At 44.9% G+C, this 15,000-nt stretch overlaps 1 protein-coding gene across 6 annotated transcripts in view; it reads right to left on the reverse strand.

Moving 5' to 3' along the window:
- Positions 1 to 15,000, reverse strand: part of pcbp4 (poly(rC) binding protein 4) — a 186,105-nt gene that overhangs the window by 126,941 nt on the left and 44,164 nt on the right. Inside the window, exon 1 of one of the 6 annotated variants that reach the window (XM_026166560.1) lies at positions 4,326 to 4,972. The exons of the other annotated variants lie outside the window; for them this stretch is intronic. The gene's annotated coding sequence lies outside the window, so the exon portion shown is untranslated. Of the gene's footprint in view, positions 1 to 4,325; positions 4,973 to 15,000 lie in introns of those variants that run through there. 6 annotated transcript variants of the gene reach the window in all.

Here is a 15,000-nt window from a genome sequence, read left to right on the forward strand (position 1 = left end):
AACATCCCGCTGATTATTAGGACGTCGTGCACACAGATTTCCACACGAGAGACATTTTTTTTATGTGTGCACATTTGTATTTTCTTTTTAAAGTGACGATTGTAAAACTGATTGAATAATTTGTAAATTAACTCATTAAATTACATATAACAATGAAGCAGGTCTGATGTGCTTTCAGCAGTGCTGCCTGCTGAGGAGGACCGGGGTGCTAACGGTGCTAGCACGAGTTCACAGGCTGCAGCGCTGACACGAGTGACAGGGAGCAGCAGTCCGAGCACTGCCTGACTCAAACACATGGAGGCTGGCTGCACACTGACATCTGTGGAAGGAAAAGCTGCCTAATTGAGAATTATATTCAACACTTTTCTAAGTCTGTCTGACACTTCCTGTCAGCACCTGCCAAGGAGACGAGTCCTTTCTACAGATGTTGGAAGTGAACTAAGGATCAAGCAGCAACACAAGTGTGTGAACGTCAGACACTGAAAGACAATCAATGATTGGCTGATGTGTCTGATTCACAAATCACGTAGCAGTTCAGCTACTTTACAGAGGGCAGTTTTCACAGCAGCTTTAAGGAGTCACACTAATGTTCACAGCAGAGGAACAATAATTTTACACATAAAGAACAAACAACCAGATCTGGACGCCGCTCAGTTCACTTAGCAACCCCGCCTCAGAGCGGAGGACGCCATCATCGTATCTACGCCCATCTGAACCAGCCGGGCAGCACTGTGAGGGTCACGTTTTTGACTTTTCCAGTGGATTCAGTGCCATCGGGCTGACCCTCCTGGGTGATAAGCCGACAGCGATGCAGGTGGATGCTTCTCTCGTGTCCTGGATTCTCGATTACCTGACAGGAAGATCACAATATTTGTGGTCGCTGTGTCTCTATTAAGGTGGTCAGCAACACAAGGACACCACAAGGGCCCGTCCTCTCCCCTTCCTGTTCACCCACTACACCACTGACTTGTTGCTGATCTCAACAGACTCAATAAACTGATCTGCACGGCCAGTAACGCTACGGGGACGGAGCTGGACTCCCTTAAGGTGGTGTCGCAGAGGCGGATGTTGTCCAAGATGAGGACGATGCTGGACAACACCTCCCACCTACTCCATGACGTGCTGGCCAGTCACAGGAGCTCACTCAGTGAGAGATTACCCATAATGCACCACTGAATGACACAGGAAATCATTCCTGCCTGTGGATATCTCTGTGCACCTCCTCCATCTAATGCACAGCACACACTGCAGTAGCTGCACACTTAATATCACGTCCTCTACGGAGAAAAAGAAGGGCCCCTACAATTCAACTAACACATATTTCAACAGTAATATTTTGTAAGATACTGCAGTACATTTATACAGCAGATGGCTGTAATTGGCAGAATGATTGTGGCAAAATATGGGCTGTAAACTGAAACCAGAGAATAACTGACCAACGGCAGAGGAAATTTTAACGGCCCTGCTGAAGCTGAATCACAGAACTGCTGCAAATTTAACTTACGGAAAGCTTATTATAAATAAAAATGGCAGCAAATTACTGTAAACTCCAACTATACTCTAAATACAATTTAGGGTATAGTTACTGATATTTTAGAGTTACAGTCTAGGATCCATCCAAGCTTTATAAAGGCTGCACAAAAAGCTTTAGCAACGACACAAACGCTGACAAACAAAACGAACTTTTACATCATCAGTGTGTGAATAGCTCGTGCGTTGTTATTGCTGATTATGAATAATGATCCCAGCCCCGTCGGCTCTGCTTAACTCCATTTTCAGCTCGCCACTTTGGGACCCTCAAATTAACCATATGGTTGAGTCTCTCTGCTATTGTCAGCTTTATTTCCAGCACCAGGAGGCAGCTGTTTTCAATGTAAAAGCTTTGATAAATCCACACAGTACTATCTCCACATAACCAAATGGCCCTCAGACAAAAACTCTGAATTTGCACAAAAAAAAGCCAGAGGACACATTAAAAAGTGAAAGTTTTTACATTTATGTGAGTCGGGTAGTTGGTGGAAATTCATTCTCGAGGAAACTTTGTGAGCAGAAAAGTGGCAATGAAAATCTTTCAACTTTCCATGCCCAGCATTTCCAAGTGCCAGTACAGCGCCTCAAGCCAGAATCTATAGGTTTAGAACGATCAGGTCACAAAACCACTCTGGAAGAAAAAGCAATAAATTGTATTCAATATTGCAAATAAACAACACATGAGAGCAAACAGAAATTCTCTCATGATGATATTTTATCCAATGAAAGCAGCCGTGAAACAGAGATGGAAGATAATCAAGAAGAACATATGTCATCATCGTCTTCTAAAGCCAAACACTGGTTCTATTTAGTCATAATGGAGAACGCACACAGCTGTTGATGCTTAGATCTGTTTCCAGGCTGATATCTATGTGCACTGAGCCTAATGAAATGTTTTCATTGTATGTTTAGCCACTTACACTGACTGACCTCTTCAGGCTAGCTCCAAAACGGAGCCAATCCCCACAGACCCCCATGTTAAAGTGCCCAACTTCAACCATTAAATGAGCATGTTTACATTATGCATCTTATAAGAATAGTTTATTGTTATTATTGACGTGAAGTTGGAAGCGTGGTCACTCAACTGCTAGCCATCTGCTGTCTGACCAATACGGTCTTTAATTGATGACGAATGAATCCTGCTTCTGGGTCCAAACTACTCTCTGTTTATTAAGGCTGTTGTGTTTTTAATATGTTTTAATGTTTTGTATCTTGTTCTATTTAATCTCAACAAGCCCCTAAAAACAGTCAGTGATCACTGTCAGCCTCCATCGGTTTTTACCACCACTGTTCATTTTAAAGCTCAGTGTTTAAACCCTTACGATGTAGCTGCAGCCCATGCAGCAGTATATTTATGACTAACCTCGTATTGTGGATGGATTATCTCAGTTGTTCTCCTGACTGAAGTTTGGTCCGTTTACAGCATCCTGCCATGCGATTACATTTGTTCCTGACCATCGGGAACCCTCACGTTAACTTTTATCGAGTGGAAAAAAGTTAGCGTTCATCCTCCAGCTTCACTGTGTTTATATTATGCTAACATAGCTGTGTAGCTAGCAATCACGTAGCACATCATTATATACCAGCTAGCCCAACTTCAGTAACCCTACAAACGTCACTGCTGTTTAGTTTTCTGTCTTCATTTATGTTGGAAGTGATAGCAGAGCTGTACGTTTGAATTTTGTCAGAAATCTCTCAGTCAGAACATGCTATATCATGTTTAGCTAACTAGCGAGCTAACTTCCTGCTAACTTCTAACTCCATTAAACATCATAAATTCTGTTTTCATGGATGCCTGGATGTTAAACTTAATCGATCATTTTATTAAAGATGAAAGAATTTAGACAGTTTTTAACTCTCAGTGATGTCACAGTGTTCATTTGACTTTGGGACCTGAAGCGAGTTTGGACCTGGAAACAGCTAATGACGACAGCCTTAAAGACCGGATAACATGGCTTGAGGATGTTTGGGGTCCAGGTGGGTGCTGGTGGATGAAATTTTCTTAATTCTTTGGATCCTACCCTTTTCTTAAAGGTTTATTGAGTGTTCTGGGCTCAGAAAGGCAGCACTAACCAAGCATGCGTTTCATTCTCCAGGAGTAGATCCTGTCCCAGCCATGGACGCTCTGGCACAAATACTTCTAATGTAAGGATACGTTTCATCTGTAAGGATGCAGGTTCGTAACCAATCTTGCCAACATCAACTGTGGTTAATCCACCCTGTGGTTTAAATATAGTTACTTCTGGCAGTCAACACGGTAAAGCTGAGGCTTTAAAATGCCGAGTCTAGACGTGCGTCTGCGATATGGTTATTCTCTGAAAATCCAGTTATCACTTGTGCTGGATAACTGCTGGTTTTGGGAGGAAACATTTGGCTGGTTGAGGAAGTAGAAAAAACATGTGAGTCTTGTGACTTGCAGTGACTACAGGATTATTAAAATGTTTTATGGATGTGTTTAAAGTCTGTCAGCTCTTGGTTAGTGCAGCACTTCATCTAAAAAAAAGCCCCCTGCCTCTGAGCATAATTATGTTTCCACCACTGCGTAACTGTGAAAACAGTTCTGTAATATATGAAGATAAATTCAAGCAGACGGAGACACGTGAAGTTAAAATCTGTGCACATTTGAATAGAAACTTGATTTTCATTTTATTGTAAGTGATGAACTGTGATAATGAGTAGCTTAAATTAAAAACGTAATTAAAGTGTGTACAGTATCAGTTATTATCAGCTGTGTTTCTCCATCTCCCCTCCACCCCTTTGCTTTCTCTCCCTCTCATTCACACCGTTAACTTCACCTCCTTATGTTCTGGTCTGTGGCGTCCGCTGCACTCGTATACTGTGAATAAATCGCCGGGTCACCTTCCTCTCTCCGGGTTCACGGTCATTTCGCCTGCACTCAGATTTTCGTGCTTCAGCCGTGCTGGCTTTCGGCGAGCGCTTCGACCGAGTGACTGGACACATTTTATTTTTACACGGCAGCACAGACGTCACACATCCTCTCTTTCTTCTTCCTCGCTTCCTCTTGCCCCTCCCTTTCCATTCATCCTGCTCATTCAGAGTGTTATATTTAATTTACTTCCTCTTTTAGCGTCTGAACTGCAGACGTCTCTAGAAATGTTTTTAGTGAAGAGTGCCCCTGTTTCTCGCTCCTCTTCTTTTTCCTCGCCTTATCTTTCAGATGTTCTGAAGCGCATGAGCCCGCAGCACCAAACAACAAAGCAGGATGCAGACCCATCTACTGTTTATGCACGTTTATAGTCTTGTTATAAACTCGGATGGAATCTTACTTTTAGGCCATGAAATTAAGCTCGGGGCTGCTGGTGATGGCGGCCGCGTGACTTAGACTTAGACTTAGTCTGATTCTTAAGGCCGTGCATGAAAATTCACCAGCCTTTAGTTGAAGGAGTCAAGCCGAGTTCAGCCGTTTCCTCCTTTCTCAGTTTCTGCCCTCAAATCCAAGGACTTATCAACATCACAGACTCGTTCAGGAACGGCTCATTTAACCAGGAGGAGATATCCACCGCTGTGAACATTTTATCATGGCTGCTGAAGGTTTCCGCTCTCTGTTGTAGGGAGAAAATTTTCAGCCTAAAGACTGTGAGTGACTGGGTGTCTCACATCTGAGGATCAGGAAAGATCCACAGCATCCAATATTGATCCTAATGGACAAAGTACCAGAGTAACATCATCCTCAATGAGAGCGCTGCATTATGGACTGCGACCTTAATAATGCGAGGATCGAGGAGCAGCCTGGTCTGTTGGCGTGAAGAGCGAGAAGATCATGAAGGCAAAGCCATCGATTTACTGCTCAATCTACATTCCTGCTCTCACCTACGACTGCGATCTGATCTGATCAGGATGCTTCTTAAGTGAGGCGTTTGTCCAGGACGATGGGAGAGACCCCGGGACAGATGTTTGGACTAGCTTGGGACCAGATAAGAGGCATAAAATAGCTGGTTGGATGAAAGGGTGGATGGAAGAATAAGCTGGATGGATATTGTAAGGCTAGCGAGAGCTTTGAGTCTATTTATAGTACGTCTTTCAGAGAGCACGGCCAACCATACTCTGTGAAAGACGCGTTCAGCCTGCACCGTTCCAGTAAGCTGTTTTGCTGTAACTCACAGAATGAATTCAGTTTGGTGAAATGTGAGCTCATTAAGCTTCTGATGTATTTCTGTAATGATTTAGCAGAAAAAACCCTCTCAAGCCAAGAAGTATGGCGGGCACACATGAGGAAGTTACTGATAGCAAAATGTTGGAGAAAAACATTTCAGATCCCGTTCTCCCCCAAAAACTAGAAACCTTGGAACAGACTCATGGAGAAGAGCCTAATTTATCCCCCAAAACTGTCTAGCAAGAGTGCTTTCAAACAGGAAGTCAGGAACTTTGTGGGCGGGGCTTGCAGGACTAAACATTTCTGATTGGGACAATATTCTTGGGAAGCAGAAATCATGAAGGCGCTTGAAACTCTCACCGTTGTTTTTGTGTTGTCAGATTCATATGACGTGTTTTTTGTGACGTGTCCTTCATTACCGTCACTCACTGAACCGGAGTCGTTTATTTTGCACGGGTCTTCAAACTGCTTTGGAACTGCAGTAAACTCAGGTTTGAAGGGACCTTTGAAATCCTGCGGATTCCTGGGACTACTCGTGTTTCCACCCAAACTACGCTATCACAGCGGGATGAGCGTCAAACTCATCGTCTGGAAACAGAAATGCTGCAGGGTGGTTGTCTCCTTCATCTAATGTCCAACACAGTGTGAAATACTGCAATATGAGCGTATTAGTACCAAATTTCCTCCAATAAAAACCAGCAGATGATGCTGGGTCTTTGACACTGGTTGGTCAGCTTGACTGAAAGGCAGCTTCTGAAGAACAGAACAAAGAGAAGCTCGGAGTCGGCCATAAAACACTCAAGCAGGTTAAATAAAACCACAGAAATGGAAAACAAACAGCAGGATTTGAATGAAAACAACGTATTTTAAGCATGATGTACATTTATATGTTTTAACAGCAGAAATCATGCCTGTTCACACTCATGAATTCAGATCCACTTTAGAACTTTTTTAAACTGAAAGATCAAACGTGTGATGGCTGTCAGAGCGTCCTGGAGCAAGTCCGGATCAACAAAATAAAAAATGGACTGCTCTCTGTGTCCTGTAATACTTTTAAATTATTAGGTGGCCCCATGATCAGAAGGTCGGGGGTTCGAATCCACTGAACGGCTACCCTGAGGTACCCCTGAGCAAGGTACCGTCCCTACGCACTGCTCCCCGGGCGCTGGATTGGTGGCTGCCCACTGCTTCACTGAGTGAATGGGGATCAATAAAGTATACAGTATTATCATTATTACTATTATTGCGAATGCCTGCCTCCAACACAAAGACATGTCTGCTACTTCCTGGAGTTAAATAAAGGAGTAAATGCTCCTCCCAATAAATTCTTCTTTCACAAATATTCAGATGTTCTGTTCTTGCCAAGAAAGGTGACGATTCCACATCATGTCGATATTAAAATCACAGCCAGGACTGGGACTGTACTGCACTCGTTACATTACTGCATTTTGCAGATCATTCTTGTTCTTCTGTTCACATGAAACCAAACTCAGCCCGGTGTCAGACGTGTGGAGGATGGACGGAAACAACACACACCAGGTGTAATGTTGTTACATCAAGTGTTAATCGGTTAGGAGTCATTTTTGCCTGCACTCAAAGAGCTAAACTACATGAACTAGAGGACATGTGGATCATTGAACGTCACATGTTTGGTTTGAAGACTGTATGTAAGGATCATCTCAGCTCTGCTGTTCTGAGAAGTGAGAAGTGAGTCCCCATCCTCACAAAGCTCCCATTTCCACTTTCTGTTCAGCTGAGTGACAGCGAGGAGGATTCGAGCTCGGCAGGTCACCTCGGCGGAGATTACATTTCATGATCAAAAGAAACACACACACACACACACACACACACACACACAGGAAATTACATGTCAAATCTCATAATTCGGACTGAGGTGATGTGTTGATGGCAGTGTAATGGCTGGGTTGACTAACGCAGCTTAATGAGCACTTAAACATGTCCTTCAGTTAGACAGCTGCAGATCCAGCTACTGTTGCTGCAGTACATGTAATCGTGTGTGTGTGTGTGTGTGTGTTGTAGTACTTTTCCCCTCCAACAATAATCAGGTTCCTATTAGCACGTAGACACTCATCGCTTGCATGTTCACGCTGGTCATTAGCAGACTCCTCCCCAGCATGTTTTCAGTTAACAAGCAGCTGATTAACTGATTATTCAATTGACAGAAAATTATTCTGCAACAATTCTGATAATTGAAAAAGCATTTTCGAGCATCTGATTATTCTTTATTCACCAAAGAAGGAGGAAAAGAAATGCACGACATCATCTTCATTTGCAGCTCATTGAAATTCTTCTGGAAAGTTGTGCATGTTGTTCTTTTTTCTGACCACCGAGGGTTCTGGATACGATTCAACGGAAGCGATTAAAGGAAAAAATAAATCCGAATCCTGCCAACAGTAGAGTCGAGGAATAAAGCGCTTTCTTCCTTTATCATTATTGATTAATGGGACGCACATTTTGCCAGTTGGTTTATTCTTCATTTTATCACCAGAATGTCAAAAATAGCCTAAATTTCCAGTTTTTCACATCCCAAGGTGTCTTCTTCAGATCCCCTGTTAAATTAAAAATTACAATCTGCAGTCATACAACAAAGAAATCTTCAGATTTAAGAGGCTGGAACCAGCACAGGTTTCACTACATTCAAAAGTGTGATTATTAAATTGTTGCTGATTAATGCTGTGCTCTGTGCGTGCCAGGAAACGCTTTATTGCTGCTTCTGGGTTTGCAGAGAGATGCTTCCTCGAGCATTTCAGGATTCTCATTCACGAGTGAAGGGAACGTGGAGGATCTATCTGATCTACATCCCAACCCTGGACTGGGGTCGGGAGGTAAAAAGGACGCTGCGGATACAAGTGGCTGATTGAGCATCGTCCACAGTGAGTCTGGGTCTCCCTTACAGGAAGGCTGAGGAGCTTGGACCTCTGTAGGGAGACGGCAGGGTGGACCCAGACCTCACTGACAGATCTCGTCGCGGCCGCAGGAGCGAGACGCTGGAAAACTTTGATGGGGAAAAGGACGACTGGAAGCCTGTTGCCACTAAGTGGAAGGAAATGGATGGCTGGCATCGGACTAATGAGTGAATTAGCTATGAGCTGGAGCTCTAGTCCCCCAACCCCCCACCAAAAAGAAAAAAATCCCTTAATGGACAGGAAGAACTAGGAGATAATTACATCACGAAAGAGCTGCTGCTCTAAATAAAGACACCCATTTACCGCCCCCGTCTCTGTGACATTTGGGAACATTTCTGTAACACTAGCTAACATCGAGCCCCCCCCCCCCCGAAGTTTGTTAAGTATCATTTGCAAAAACATTTTTTTCCCCAAAATAAAGCCCCAAACTACCGTAACTGTCGGGCTATAAGCCGCTACTTTTTGCACGAGCTTTGAACCCTGCGGCTTTTAGTCAGGTGCGGCTTTTCTATGGATTGTCCGTGATTTTTGTCATATCGTAAGACGATTTGACAAAAATATCACTAAAACTTGTTCCAGTCAAGGTCGAGGGTGAAGAACGAGAAGCCGACTGGCTGAAGGGGAACCGTGGGGTCCCTGCTGACACCCAATCGAACTGAAGTGTTAAATTACTCCCATCAGCACCTACACCCTCCTGTCAACTCCCATCATCCCCCTCACCATTCTCCTCTTTCTCAGTATGTTCTGCACATCCTTCTCTCCTCCTATTTCCAATTACCGGCTCAAACTTTGGCCGTTCTTGCTCCCCACCTTCAGTCACCTCTCTCTACAATCTGGGTTTTTTTTTTTTTATCCTTATTGCTCCTCACTTACTTACACTATCACATGACCCGGCTATCGGCTCCTCGCGTCCTTCCTCCATCACTCTGTCCCTTCTGCTGGGTCATATGAGCCCCATCTCCCTCCTTGCAGCCTTCTGTCTCCATACAGTAATGATTGAGAGAACCTGAGACCACCCCAGAGAGAGGAGAGGGAGCGAGAGACAAAGGATTAAAGAGGGAGCAGAGAGAGCGAGAGAGACCGAGATGGAACGAGGGAGGGGAGAAGGACGACCCGATCGATAGCTTTTAACGGGACGGTGCTCTCGGTTCAGGTTATAGATCTCTGATACACACACACACACACACACACACACACAGAATGTGTATGAGGTACACATGCACGCTGTTTTTAACCCTTCCCTTTCTCACAGTGTCTTTGTGAGGACCAGCTGACATGTCTTCATAATCACAAAGCCTGAAACTAAACACACACACACACGAGGGAGGGATGATGTGATGTCTGCAGCAGTTTATGTTCCTTCACCTACAAACTTCCCTCCTTTGTTTTCACTGGCTGCCCTGTGACCACCTGACCTTTAGAAGGTTTGCATATCTTCGTTGTGATGACACAGACTCATAATTAGCGCCGTACCTGTGTCCAAACACCCTGACATCCCTCCTATGGAGCTAAACTGAATCCTAAACAGGTCTGGGAGCCTGACATGCACATAGGAACCATCTGGAGAGTTGATCTTTATCCTCTAAGGCAGCGGTCCCCAACCCCCGGGCCTCGGACCGGTACCGGTCCGTGGCGCAAAAAAGGTTGGAGACCGCTGCTCTAAGGTATCAATAGATTTACATTTTCTACTTGTGTAAAGACTTTCTCAGACGTGTACCTGTTGGCTCTGTGCGTCCTTTTTAACTCCTCGTGGCTTAATTCAGATCATGATCAGGAAATCGACACAGTCCCGTTCTCATGTTTGTATTCGAAACATTTTAAAGTAACCTCGAGGATCAGATCAAAGCTTTTATAGAATGACTTACAGCTCCACACTTTTGTTCTGGGAGCAGCTTTGCATGATTCACCATCTAATCTTTATGCAGCTTGTTTCAATAGGACACCATCGACTACACCATGTCTGCAACTGCAGCTGTTTGCAAAATCCTGCAGACGTTACCGATTCATACCTGAAATATCTGCTGCAGAGACGCTCTGTATGCATTCAGTTTTCAGCCTTTACTGTGAGGCAATCATGACGACACTGCTCCAGCATGCTGTCACATTCAGAGTCCTAACGTGTGAACATCAGCCGACAGCTTTGCATTAAAGCTGCAGAACAAACAAACCAACGTCTGCAGACGCGCTCTGACAGCCCCGAGGCCAAACGCAAGCTTTCACTGCTGAACGAGTCGTCGGTTAAACGTTGGGTCCTTTCACCTCCAGCTTTTATTCGGCTTCTCGTGTTCCATCAATTCCGTCAGCTGCGCTTCATTAATTTGCAGAGTTGTGCGATTCTGTTGCACAAGCTGAAAATGAAACCAACCAAGAGGCAAATTACTCTGAACATTATTGACATGGTGACACGCTCGTAATAAACGCGTCCCGTCTGCTAACAGATCTGTGATTCTAATGTGCGGATGTGTGAGTAAATATCTGCAGGTTTCTGCTCGAGCCGCCGAAGCAGAGAGAGAGCGTAGGAAGAGTGCGAGTGGGAGGTGAGTGGACGGTGGAATATGTAAGATTTACTGAGGCAGATCTGCATCAGGCTCGACTGGTCTGCAGAAATAATCCCAGGAGGGGAAAAAGCCCAAAGAAACACTGAGAGGGGGAAAACAGGCCAAAGAAAAGATGACACACAACAGAAGGAAAAAAAGGATAAAAGCGAGAGAGTAAGCCGCTTACAGACAGGGAGCCGCTGACTCTCAGGCTCAAAGATCAACAGGAAGTCGCTGCTCGATTTCCTCCTCTGTGTTACACGTTTATTCAGGTTTTGTCTCTGCTGGCAGGAGGGCACAGACGGCGTCACCGATGAGCAGATTCATCGATGACGCTGCACAACACCATGGATTTATCCTAAACAGCAACACAGATCCCCACGTCTAAACCGCCTCTCTTTTCCCGGCCAAATACAGCGACCTCGAAGGGCCCGAACTACAGAGGGATGAGAAATCCATCGAGCACGAGTCGATAAGTTTGTGCCAACTGAGTAAACGCACAGCGCCGCTTTGACAGGACGAATATAGCAGCGACCTCGGGCCTTTTCTGCAGCGTCTCTACCTGAGCGCGCTCGGCGCCGCCTCCTGTTTCTTCTCATTTTCACCGCTCAAATATCCAAAATGCACGAGCTGGCATAAAGACACAGCAGATCCTTTAAAAAATAATCATCGTGCTCCCGATTTCACGCGACACACACTTTCAGCAAACACGCAAACGTGTGGTCACGTCATCAAACACACACACACAGCCTCAGCAGCCACATCACCTCTATCTGTGTTTTTCAAATCTCAGTTATGAGCCTTTCATAATCCTTGTTATTATAAGTACGCAGCAATCAAACCACCCAGAATCCCCCCAGCACACAAGCCCACCTCCCTGCCTGGGCTGGGAGCCTAATACCAGCCTGAATGAGACGCTTCTGCTGAATACAAATCATGATGATGAGGAGGAATAAGATGAAAGCAGCTGGGAGATGAAGAGGAGGTATCGACAAATGAAGAAGGATGAATGGAAGAAGGGAGGGAGACCTGAAAGAGCTGCTGCTGGTGTGACTGCAGGTATGCTTTCTGCTGTCTCTGTCAGAAGTCATTCGATCTGGACTTCTGCATAAGCAGCTTTTCTTTTCTCCTTCTTCAAACTTCCACAAGCCACTGAACCAAAGAGTACACTTCAGCAACCTCCAGAAGCCACTCGCCAACCAGCTGGGGAGCGCACACTTCTCCCTAGATGACCGGTGGCTTCCAGAGGCCACCAGCCAGTCTCTGTGGCACAAACTGGACTGTAAAGAGAAAATGGTGACGTCATTTGCACGGACACTCAAAGCGTCTGTTACAAAGTCAGAAATACTGACTATCTTACTTCAGCGGTCACGGTTTGAAACGGCCAAAATCTCAGTAAGGACCAATAACTCTGTTTGGACCTCAAATGCAGACGGTTAACAAAACGTGTGATGCAGGTTTCCTGTTTTTATGAGTTACAGGGGTTTACAGCTTTTCCCCCCAATACGAACGTGTCAGTGTTGGTACCGTGGTCAGTGTCTGATTAGGTTTAAGTTTCTGGGTTACAATGAGCCATGAGCACCGTCTTCATGGCAACAATAGCAAACAGGCAGCAATCGCCATCAGTTCCTCCAGAATCTGCACAGTTTGTCTTTGGAGGGGGAATCGATGGATTTAAAGAGCACTTTTACAGTACAGGACACATTTAGCCGTTGCACGCGTTCATACAGAACTTTGCTCTGTGTGCAGATACACCGGCCTGCATCGGAGGATCTGGGGTAATTTGGTGTATCGAGCATCTTTTATCTGAGAGGGAAACAAGTCTAAGCAGCTGAAACAGCTGAAGAAGAATCCACCAATCAGACCACAAACTGCCTCATGTCTAATCAGCCAATCAGAACGAGGTGTGCGACTTTAATCAAAACAATACTGGCTGCTAGTTTCACAGGCTGGCACAGCACACATGAGCCGGAGAGATTGAAGTCTGGGCAGCTTAGACTGCTGCCCTCGCCAGCCACGCCCGGGTGGATGTTTCCAGGGATGTGCAGCGTTGGCTAAGACTGCACCACCCTCTCAACTTTCTACTTCAAACAGAACCACTATAAGATAACTGTGACACCCAGTTTTATTACCAATAAATTAAAGACTCTGGTTATTAAATGTTCTGTGAAATAGTTGACTGGGAGAATAACTCCCTGCAATTAAATCTGTTCAAAATAATTAACAGCAGAACCCAATAACTCAGCAGCAAGAATGAAGCGACTCTGTTGCACGTTCTAAACACTGAAGCGTTCACGGAGCTGTAACAGATACGACTGAATGCGTGCAGGGACAGTAAACCCGTTTACGTCGGTGCTTCGCATTTATCATCGTGTCACATCGTTCATCTTATGTCTGCATTTAATTTACTAATGCTGAAGCCGTGGATTTATCCAGCCACTTACAACACTCGTGCTAATAACGCTGACGATCCCCTCGTTTGTTTTACTTTCATGACATAATGTGGCGGATGCAGCGTTAGCCAAAAATGATGAGTCGTTTGCCGTCGGCGCAGTGACTCATCAGTTGTAATCCGGCTCTATTTTTTCCTCCCAGTTCACGTCAGGATTAGATCGCACTGATACGTTTAGTGTCATTTGAAGATTTTAATAATAATTTAACTTTTTTTTTTACCTCCACATAAATTGTTTATCTGTACGTGAGCGTGGGGCTCGTTTCTCTGCCGTCCCATCGTTGTTTAAACCGCTGGCTCACCAACAGCTTCAGTTCACTTCAGAGGCCGACACACAGTGAGGTGAAGTAAAGATAATATGGCAAAATATTGTTACTGTGAAAAAAATGATTTAACTGACAAAGAAGAGGGAGAGGTGAGTAAATCAAGACGCAGAGCTACGTTTTTAAGCATATCTGACTGACATGTGTAAAATGTACCGTCGCTCTGAGGACAAAGGCAATGATGCAAAGAATACACGCCTGGTACTGTGGTGACGGGACAGCTCCTCAGAAACGGAGCCGAGAGGATCTCGGCGATGGACGCTGTTTTCTTGTGCCGATGACCGGGGCTGCCAGGGACCCCACGGTGACACCGGCTAGTAGATGTCGTGGGCCGCAGGGGGACGAAGCATCGTTATGATTGTGTTTATCGTCCAGTGAAGATTCTTTTCCATCCACACTGTAAAATCTGACTTATTTTTAAGGTGAAACAGTATGAGCGCTGCCTGGATTTCATTTAGACTGGTTAATTATACAGGTGCAAAGACAGCTACCAGGGTTTTACTCATTTCTGTCTGCTGAAAGGAGTCCAGGAGACCATACTCACTCCCCACAGTGCAGGCGAGCTTTCTTCTAATTGGCTGCCTCTCTCAAACAGAAGATTCAAACAGCAGGTGGGTGGGGCTTCGGTGTCTGACATGACCATATTAGAAATGTCCCATCTTTACAGTGTCGTGAAATCTAAAACTTACTGCAGCGCTTCTTCAGAGCTCATAATCTTTTCCGTACATGTCCAGCATGAAGGAGCCAAACTACCGTCAGCTTCACTTTAATTAATTAATTGTTGCAAAGTCATTGAGAAAGGCCAATTTTTGAAAACGAATCTTTTCATTTTGGCAGTGTGTGTGTGTGTGTGTGTGTGTGTGTGTGTGTGTGTGTGTATGAAGTTTTCAAGTCCAGACCAATTACGTTATGATTCTAAGCTACAGAGGGAATGGCAGGCGTTCCCAATATAGCAGCAGGCCTTGTTAAATATTTCAGCAACTCAGATGGCAGCATACGGACGGGGAGGAGCCGGAGAAAGGGGAGGGGGAGGGGTTAACCCCCGGCAGAAAAAAAAAAAGCCCCAAACAATCAAACAACTGCAGAACCAGATGAAGAGCTCACGTGTCATCATCAC

Source organism: Astatotilapia calliptera, chromosome 5 (assembly GCF_900246225.1).
Source record: "Astatotilapia calliptera chromosome 5, fAstCal1.2, whole genome shotgun sequence".
In the NCBI taxonomy this organism is placed as follows: Eukaryota; Metazoa; Chordata; class Actinopteri; order Cichliformes; family Cichlidae; genus Astatotilapia; species Astatotilapia calliptera.